Source organism: Onychostoma macrolepis, chromosome 23, assembly GCF_012432095.1.
Source record: "Onychostoma macrolepis isolate SWU-2019 chromosome 23, ASM1243209v1, whole genome shotgun sequence".
NCBI classification, from domain to species: Eukaryota; Metazoa; Chordata; class Actinopteri; order Cypriniformes; family Cyprinidae; genus Onychostoma; species Onychostoma macrolepis.
Window position 1 is genome coordinate 28,296,738 of NC_081177.1, and position 8,498 is coordinate 28,305,235.

The 8,498-nt window shown below is 35.5% G+C and overlaps 1 protein-coding gene across 2 annotated transcripts in view; it reads right to left on the reverse strand.

Annotated features, from left to right (window-relative positions):
• The window catches only part of pacsin1a (protein kinase C and casein kinase substrate in neurons 1a), a 42,600-nt gene extending 36,835 nt beyond the window's left edge, over positions 1–5,765 (reverse strand). For both annotated transcript variants that reach the window (XM_058764401.1, XM_058764404.1), the window contains exon 1: positions 5,604–5,765. The gene's annotated coding sequence lies outside the window, so the exon portion shown is untranslated. The remainder of the gene's footprint in view (positions 1–5,603) is intronic.
• Between the last annotated feature and the right edge of the window lie 2,733 nt (positions 5,766–8,498).

The following is an 8,498-nucleotide window of genomic DNA, read 5'->3' on the forward strand; positions in this document are numbered from 1 at the left end:
TTCGACACAGCTGTAGAACATTGTAATAATATATAAGTCCATCATACCAAATAATTTCCCATTAAAAATAAATAAACTGTTGCCTTGAACTGTTAGCTTTGATGCTTTCAGTGCAGAGAGCTGACATTTTTTTATTTTATTTTATTTTTTTACATTTTGCTGAGCAAGCTAACGCTATAAGACTGATGATACATGGGGCAACTTTTTGAGCAACTTTTCTGGGCAACTTTTTTGAGCAATGTTGCTTGGGCACTTTCCCACTGAGAATGGGTAACAAATTTCTATCTGCATACTTTAGATCGGTTGTGGGCCCTGTGTCTCACCTGGTTGCCCGTTGACGGCAATATTGCGCAACGTTGCCTGGCAACATTGCTCAAAAAGATGCCCCGTGTATAATCAGCCTAAAAGCCAAGACTATTTTATCACTACCATATCCATTTAATTAACGTTACTGATATTCATAAAGCATATTTAATTTCTTTAAGTGCCATTCAGCAGACGTATTAGAGGCCTTGTGTGGTACTACAACCCCTAAGAGCACATCTATGCAAAGAGATCAGACACAAGTCCTGCTTTAAGACTCACCCTGTGAATTCAATAGGTGTTTCTTCTCAGCATAAAGCAGTGGCAAGGCCAGGTAAGGGTAACAGTGTCACTGGTCAACTCAGACTGAAAGCACAACCAATCAGATCTGATAGTTTTGAATAGTTCAGGCTGATTCCAAACTATATGTGCAACAGGAACAAGAGGAAAACTGTATATTTAATCTGTTTCTCAAACAAAGATAATGGCTATGGTAAAGCTTTGTAATCGTATGGAAAAGAGCAACCAACGCAGTCTTCAGAATTTCACTCTTGTGTGAAGAAATCGATAAACTCAGTGGTGACATTCAGTAATCACACAGAGATGTGCAGTTTACACTAAAGCACATGACAGGTGCCTTAAAGATGCAACAAACACAACATCAGTGCAAAGAGCACAGTAAACAGTAGCACAGCACAGTAGTTTGCATGAGTCATTCATGCTGCAGTGCATGCTGGGAACCACAGTCCTGCCACTGAAGAAAAGGAACTGACAGCTGCCTAAGGGATGCGCTCAACACTCCAGACACATGAATGTGGTTGGTGTAAAAGTGGAAGCAGTGCCACCTCCACCCAAGAGCAAATCACATTTTTTATATACCCACAGAGAGATCAACTCTGTAGAAAGTTATCATATATAGAATATAGAAATATGCCTACACTGTAGAAAAAAAAAAAAAAAAAGAAGCAGCTCTGACAATGGGGTAAGAAAAATAATCTTAATTCAAAGAGAAAACAAGATTACTTTTCTTGCCCCATTGGCAGACTTTTTGGTAACACTTTTTATTTTAAGGTGTCATAATACAGAGTAATTACTTAATTAAATACTTAGTAGTAGCTGTTGAACTTACATGAAACAGAATGTACTTACCATGTAACTACGTTATGGAACAGACTGAACTTACAGTTTGTAATTATGTAGATAGTAATAGGCAGCTACTGTTACACAGCTACTTGTACACTCTTGATACACTTTATTTTAAGTCGCTTATGCCTGTGTAATATTATGTAATTGTAATGTAATTAGAAAGGTATTACATGTATTTAAGCTGTGTACTGGTGTGTTAAACTAAGGTGCAGCTGGATAAGGTGTACAGTATAGATACACATGAAGTGCACTTAAGTACAATCTTTATACACTTTATTTTAAGTAGCTTATGCCTGTGTACTTGCATTTATAATCACGTCGTATAAAGTCTGCAAGACATATGTAACAATCTTTTGGTTACATACGTAGCTGTGTAACAGACTCTGTCTGTTACATATGTGTAACAGTAGCTGCCTAGTACATCTACATAATTACAAACTGTAATTACAGGCTGTTCCATAACTTAGTTACATGGTAAGTACATTTTATTTCATGCAAGTACAACAGCTACTACTAAGTACTTATTAGGTAATTACTCTGTATTACGGACACCTTAAAATAAAGTGTTACCGATTTTTTTTTTCTTGTTTTAAGCAAAAAACGAACACATTTTTTTTTTTTTTTCTGAAAACAATGCGTAATATCTTGTCATTTTGCTTTTCAAGTAAATGTATCTTGATTCAACAATGTTTAGATATTTATACTATAAAACGACAAAAGTGCTATGTAACATCAATATGGAAAACAGTGTTAAAAATATTTAAAATATTTATATTACATTAGTCTGCAGTAAGCAGACTATCCTGGCATTTAGTGTATTCTTTGGCTGGTTTTTATTTTTATTTATTTATTTATTATTCTCTCTCTCTTTCTTAATCCAACATGATTCATAAGTGACCAAGCAGATAATGGTAGAAAGGATTTTATTATTTCAGTCCAAACAATTGTGTGATCCTCATGTAAACTGTACATTTATGAGGGAAAAGGTGTGTTTAATAAACATTCAGAAACTGACATTTATTTTTAACAACATCCCTGCTCATTTCAGCCTGATCTTTACAGTTTGTGCAAAACATTTCAGTTGCTATGTATGTAATGCAGCGTTACAAAGAGGCTATTATTGAAGGATGTGACATTTAAAATTACATTTGGAATGACAGTAAACTTACGACAGTGTCACCTATTACACACATTTTGAATTATATTTATATGTGTTCATTTTACAGAAAATTTTATTCAAAGCAACACACAAGAGGTAAGTGGTACAAGACAAGTGATTCACTTAGAAATGATGCAATACACTCAGAAGGGCACAAACTATCACAGAGCTCTGCAGCTCAACTTTACTGGACAATTCTCCACTCCACAAGGCAAAATGCATCTTATCTGGAATATACTCTTATAATAATCTAGAAAATAACCACTAACTTGTTCTATAATCGCATTACGGAACATGGATTCAAATTCCCATCAGTTTATATAAAGGAAAATCCAGAGGACTCATGATTTAGATGTTAGTTTGGTCATGTTCCCTGAATAAAACACCGTACTATTGAGTGTTAAGCATGAATCTGACAGAGAACTGCTCAAGTAAGACACGCATTACAAGAAGCGATGTTGATGTTGAACCCCTAAGAAGAGAGCTCCCCTAAGTGATCAAGAGGTTAGAAAGAAGCAAACTATAGTCTGTTCTTCTAGCTCAATGATTGTCTACAATAGCAGAGAGTAGAGTTATGAAGGTAAGCTTCATTATGTTGTGGTGCAACTGGTAAAGCTTCAGACTTGCAACCGGAAGATCCCAGCAAGGAATGAGCCATTTGCCCTTGAGCGAGACACATAACCCCGGGTTACTCCAGGGGGACTGAAGCTGTGAGCTCATGAAAGTCATGGAAAAAAAAACACCTACCCACATGAATAAACATTTCACAATTGCACATATTTCCCCCGTCTCTTCTCTTCTTAAATTAGGCTTTTGAAATGAAAGATGAGCTATAAAATGTTGTTACTGTCTCGGATTAATGTAGCGACAGCTTTACACCCTTCATTAGCTTGAAGCTTCTACATACGATCATTCATTAGTGTTTAAAATGAAATCTCAGATCCATTCAGTCAGTGTTGGCTGTGAGATCTCAATGCATCTACCCATATTATGGTTAGATGTTATCTATTATATTATCCTTTTAATGACATAAAACAAGTATCTTCCAACAGAACACAAAACATAATTAAACTCTAAATGGGAAAAGCTTATTTCCTCTTTGTTGTGTTGTGGTATATCCATTTCAATACAATTGCAAATGCAGGAAAAAGGATAATAAAGCCTGATAATGATATAATGTCATGTCACAAACTGCCACAAAGAACTTTTGCAATGTCTGAGCAAATTTAACAAACCTTTGTTTCACACATTTCTGACAATTTATTGACAATGCTGTCATTTTGGCTGCAACAACATTCATGTACATATGAATGGGAATGGAAATGCTAGCTAAAGACATTTTCTAAACTCTTAATGTCATATATTAGACGTGGATGCATCACTTTTAAAGATAAAGAAGGCACATCTGGTTTCAGCACCTCGGACAGCTCCAACACACCAGCCAATTCAATACACAACAAAACAAGGGGATATTTATCCAGGCAAAGTCATCACACTACGAAATGAAGACAATGTAAAGTAATGCAGTAAATATGATTGAGCTAAATAGTCAAAAAATAAGTAAATTAATTAATTTTAAAAATCCAGAGCTCCCTCTATCAGCAAAAAAATACCAAATACACTAGGACTGAATATTTAGAGACTACTGTTTTTTTGTTTGTTTTTTATAAGATAATTCCATATTCTAATAAACTGATTTCGTTTAAATAAATAAATAAAAACATTGACCAATCAACTCGAGGTCTCATGTGTATATAAAAATGATACATGTGTATAATAAGCGTAGGCTATAATATTTGCAACCATGAAGGAGAAGCGTGATAGATGTGGGCTGAATGAATGTAGCAGTTTGATTGGCTACAAAAACACGGTCTTTATAAGCATTCATTGGATGAAGCACGGGGGCGTGTCAAATCCTGAAGTCCATCAAAGTCTTCTGTAGATTTGCGGTCTCTTGAGGAGCTTCTGGACCTTACGCACCGCAAGCGTTTGCCACGCACATCGTACACGGCTTTCCGTGTATAATAACTTGGTTAAGGAAGGAGACATACTGATCTAAAGCATTATGATCATATTATACCGTTTCACAAAATGTAAACACAAATGCATTCATATTTCGTTCTGTGCGGTAAATATCTCAGCAGCGCTGTGTTTCTGTGATGGCTCCGGCTTTTCTTCATCGATGACTGTCAAGTGTTGTTGTTGCTAGCTGTTACATAACGACCAGTCGGGATGCCTTCATTGAATCCCACTCCTTATATTTTCCGACAGGTTTTATTGCAAACATGCCCGATGCCTTTTCATTTTAATCATACATTTGATGAAATAACCCCAAGCAGTTTGATATTTCTATAGCTCAGGTGTGATTCCTTCAGTGATATTGTCTTGTTTTGTTTATCACTCCTCGCCATCTGCCTAAAAGCAACGCCAACCAGTAGTGTTCTTGAAGAAAAACCATCTATATCAATGAAAGCATAGCTGATATGTCATGTTTGATGTCCATAAGGTTAGAAATAACAGTCAGACGAGCCTGATTATCAACATGGCCTTGAACAGATTTTTCTTTGGCTAAAATGATTCATTTGCGCTGCTGGCTATTCAACGTGACATTGCTTTGCGTGAAATTCCCGACATTTTATTAACGACATTGATGTTTTTTATGTAAAACATGTCTATTTACTCGCTGGATGCATAGCCTGGATTTCATATTTATAAATATAATACCAAGAAGTACGGTCAGCAAAGCAATAACGACGCACCTGAATCGTTCGCTAGCTATATTTATTTTATTTTATTCGTATGGACACGTCGGTGTTTAACATGATGCCATGATGTGCACGAAATACACCGCAAACAAGCACCAAAAGCGACTACTTAGGATAGAACAGGAGGCTTGAACAGAAACACTTTTACACAAAGCAATACCCAGGTCAAATATGCACCATACAATAATATTCAGCATAAGCCGTAAAATGAAAATATGATTGTTTCCTACCGAGAATGATGTATGATCGCTGTGCGGTTTTGTCGTTCGCAGTGATAGAAGGTGACCCCGCGCCAGATCACGATGTACGCAGCGATGTGTTCACTTCACTCTCCGCCGGTGGGGGATGGTTCACATGCGTGATGCCCGACGACAGGGAACCACCGCCAACCATGGCGCCTTTCTCAAGGATGTGAGAAAAACACGCGACTGATATTTTACGCTTGGGGATCGCTACAATCCAGTCTATATTTTAGAAGAAATGTTTTATTTATGAATTGTTTAAATGTCATTTCCTCTGTATCGTGGGGGTACAATTATGATTTATCTCTTGATATACTATATATATATATATATATATATATATATCAAGAGATAAAACAATTGTACCATTCTACAGAATTGGAATTGGTTCAAAGTCAGAATTGGTAAAAAAAAAAAAAATGATAAAAAAAAATATTGTATGCATGCAAATTGTATAATATCCAAGGTACACATTTCTAGTATTTGTGCAGTTAATTATCATATTGTATTTTTAGAAAGTTTTGGAATATTTGTCCTCTTCTCCAAATTTGTCACTACCGAAACACAGTAATAATAATTTAATTAGAAGGGTTATATTAACCTATTAAGATTTTGCTTACATCTAGATTGTAAATACATTTTTTCTGCTATTTTATAAAAAATAAAAATCAGAGGCAAATCAATAACAATTACATTTTTAACAATATTTCAAGTGTAATTTATGAGATTTGTTGTATTTTGAATCCAATTTTTCTTTGTAAAAGGCAAAAAGTTGATCACACTGATTTCAAAGTTAAGGATTCATTAGTTTGGATATACATAGAACCAAAAACATCTTAGTTGATAATTCAGTATATTTATTTTTGACAAAACATCCCATGTTTCGTTAATGACAGCATATGTTTGGTAGTGACATGCTTTGGTAGCAATCACATCACATTACAGAATTTTAACTCGCAATCTAAAACACTACTAAAACATACTAAAATACTAAAAATGTGCATAACTGTACAAAAATTTTGTTTATTTCCCACAAATATGATGAAAATGTGTTCCCTTTTGTCACTACCGAAACAATGATGACATGTTTCGGTCGTGACAATTCTAAGGGATAACCCAACATTTATGGGTTTAGTTCAAATCAGTCTCAGCCAATGGACTAAAACATACACTGTTTTGGTAGTGACGAAAAAAGCAGGACACATTTTTTACATAAAGGTTCATAATTTACAAAGAAAATATAAAATAAATACTTTTTTTTACTTCACTTTTTAAAAGAAACAAAAATATATTTTTAAAAACAACAATGAAAAAAAAATACAAAAATTATTTCAATATCATTTTCATAAGTTGAAATTTAGGGGTTAGGGTTAGGGTTCAGGACAGCCACCTCCCAATTGAAAGTACCCAATAAATGCTGATTTCATATACAGGTGCATCTCAAATAATTAGAATATTGTGAAAAATTTCATTTTCATATATTCTAGATTCATAACATGTAAAGTAAAACATTTCAAAAGTTTTTTGTTTTAATTTTGATGATTAGAGCTTACAGCTCATGAAAGTCAAAAATCCAGTATCTCAAAATATTAGAATATTTCCTAAGATCAATCAAAAAAAGGATTTGCAAAACAGAAAAGTTAAAGTATGTTAATTTATGCACTCAATACTTGGTCGGGGCTTCTTTAGCACAAACTCCAGCATCAGTGATGTGTGGCATGGAAGCGATCAGTCTGTGGCACTGCTGTGGCACTATTGAGCCTTTAGCTCGTCTGTATTGTTGGATCGACTGTTTCTCATCTTTCTCTTGAAAATATCCCATAGATATGGGGTTCAGGTCAGGCATGTTGGTTGGCCAATCAAGCACAGTAATATTATGGTCAACAAACCACTTAGAAGTGGTTTTGGCACTGTGGGCAGGTGCTAAAGTCCTGCTGGAAAATGAAATCAGCATCTCCATAAAGCTTGTCAACAGATGGAAGCATGAAGTGCTCTAAAATTTCCTGGTAGATGGCTGCGTTGACTGGACATCAGAAAACGCAGTGGACCAACACCAGCAGATGACATGGCAGCCCAAATCATCACTGACTGTGGAAACTTCACACTGGACTTCAAGCAACATGGATTCTGTGCCTCTCCACTCTTCCTTCAGACTCTGGGACCTTGATTTCCAAATGAAATGTAAAATTTACTTTAATCTGAAAAGAGGACTTTGGACCACTGAGCAACAGTCCAGTTCTTTTTCTCCACAGCCCAGTTAAGATGCTTCTGACGTTGTCTCTGGTTCAGAAGTGGCTTGGTAGCCCTTTTCCTGAAGACATCTGAGCGTGGTGACTCTTGATGCACCGACTCCAGCTTCAGTTCTCTCCTTGTGAAGCTCTCCCAAGTGTTTGAATCGGCTTTGCTTGACTGTATTCTCAAGCTTGCGGTCATCCCTGTTGCTTGTGCACCTTTTCCTTCCCAAATTCTTCCTTCCAGTCAACTTTGCATTTAATATGCTTTGATACAGCACTCTGTGAACAGCCACACCTTTCAGTAATGACCTTCTGTGACTTACCCTCTTTGTGGAGGGTGTCAATGTTCGTCTTTTGGATCATTGCCAAGTCAGCAGTCTTTCCCATTATTGTGGTTTCAAAGAACAAGAGATACCCAGAATTTATACTGTAGGGATGGTCATTTATTCAAACTCAAATGTAAATATTCTAATATTTTGAGATACTGATTTTTGACTTTCATGAGCTGTAAGCTCTAATCATCAAAATTAAAAGAAATAAACATTTGAAATATATCAGTCTGTGTGTAATGAATGAATATAATATACAAGTTTCACTTTTTGAATGGAATTAGTTAAATAAATCAACTTTTTGATGATATTCTAATTAT